Genomic DNA, 2,107 nt, shown 5'->3' with positions numbered 1-2,107 from the left:
CATATATGCTTCCAAGATCATTCAGGCTCTTTATTTAAACCAGCGCTACCTATAGTTCTCATCAGTTTTAGTAGGAAAATATTGCATCTGTGTGGGGTGAGGGGGTGGAGAAGGACAAGAATCAAATGGGAACATTTCAAAATGATATAATGAAAATTCCCTTTTTCTTTAATCAATCACGTTTGTTGTAAACCCTGTGCCCTGTGTGCACCCCACCACTTTCACAATTGATTAAGCTCTGTATGAAAGTACAGTTTTTAGGTTAACGATGGGAACTTTTAAAGGAAGGTGATAGTAATATCACCTGTACCTGTATGGCCAAAACTTAAACCTGAGTTAATAAAATCAAATGCATTAAAATTTTGATCAGCCCAAAACTAATATTTCAGGTGTGGCTGGACCATAGAGGGTTGAAACACCATTTCACTTCATATATGATCAAAGATTAAATCTTCCCTCTTGACTTTCGGACTCTCTCCATTAAATATCTCGAAGTCTTATCCTTCTCACTGAAATCTCCCTCAAGTATGATATATTAATAGAAAAAATGTATGTCAAAGAGGCGCCAACCTAATATGTATAGAATAATACAGAGAAGTTGCCCCTTCAGTGCAAACAAACACTATATATAAAACGCAATAACCAAAGATAGACGCTACTCCTGAAATACCAATAACTTCATAAATAAATTGCAAATATCAATAAAATTTGTGAGCAATAATCATTATATAGTATCTAATCCAGATAATCATACAGTGTCCATGCAACAACTCTGCAGAGAAACCAAACACTGCGTTCACAGAAAGTGATAGTACATGTTCATTCCATGGTCCAAATCCAGTGATCCACCATGTGTTAAGATTAATAACTTTCCAGACTTCTATAACCAGTAAGCCTATCACACCTCTCAACTGAGACCAGCAGCAAGAAGAGGAAATGGAGCAGGTAACATCACAGTCTTTTAATGAGTAATCTCTCACACATGGAAGTGACACACATACACACAGAGAGAAAAAAACTTCCATTGTTTAGTAAAGAGAAGCCAATAAAACAAATTACTCACTCACATTTTGTTGTGCTTGATTGGCACTAACACACAATGCATAGGGTAGGATCAAACACCATGCACCGCCACTCACAATCCCCGAGTTGGTGTGCGTTCCACGGGCCGGAACAAGTTTACCGGAAGTGACATGGATGGTGAGTAGAAATATAGGGGTCTGATAATTAATGTTCAATATGTATAAGAGTTTTTATTGCAGTTCCTTTTTTTCTTCTCAGGAAATGTGATCTGAAGTATGTCTGAGATGGCTGGATTTAAAGGTTAACTTCCTCTTTCAAGTTTAAGAAAAGCTTCTTATAATCAGACCAGCTTGAACCAGCAACCGTCTATCTTGGACTTATTTTGAACTATTAACTTACATTTAACTCTGAGTTTGCTGTTAAGCATATGAAATTTGATTGGATTAAAACCATAAGACCACACCTGAAACTCAGTATGATCACGCCTATACGTTATGTCTATATATGTAATAGTGTAAGCTTAAAGAGACAGATATAGATTTTGTATTACCTTAGTTCATCTCACATGAGGTGAACTTTTGTATGCTGTATTATCTCTACTGCAGTGTAATAAGTGCACCTTTCTTTACCAATTCGGACTCGGCGTCTGATCTAAAAAGTCTTGGTTGAAGACACCCTAACCTGGAGTTACAATGGAAACAGGAAGTGACGAGAATGGCCAAGAGGCTTGGCCTTTATTGTCACTTCCAGAGGCTTGGCAATTGTCATCACTTCCAGTTCAGGACTTAGGAGAGATTGCTCATTAGAAGACTGTGGTGTTACCTGCTCCATTTCCTCTTCTTGCTGATGGTCTCAACTGAGAGGTGTGATATGCTTACTGGTTATAGAGGTCTAGTAAGTTATTAATCTTACCAGATGTAGTGGATCACTGGATTAGGACCATGGAATGAACACGTACCATCATTTTCTGAGAACACAGTGTTTGGGTTCTCTGTGGATTTGTTGCATGGATACTTTATGATTATCTGGATTAGATACCACATATTTGCATGGACAGTTTATGATTATCTGGGTTGGATACTAT

The sequence above is a fragment of the Staurois parvus genome, unplaced genomic scaffold, assembly GCF_062004578.1.
Source record: "Staurois parvus isolate SC_StPar_1 unplaced genomic scaffold, SC_StPar_1.0 ptg000019l, whole genome shotgun sequence".
Taxonomy (NCBI): Eukaryota; Metazoa; Chordata; class Amphibia; order Anura; family Ranidae; genus Staurois; species Staurois parvus.
This window is presented reverse-complemented; position numbering follows the sequence as displayed.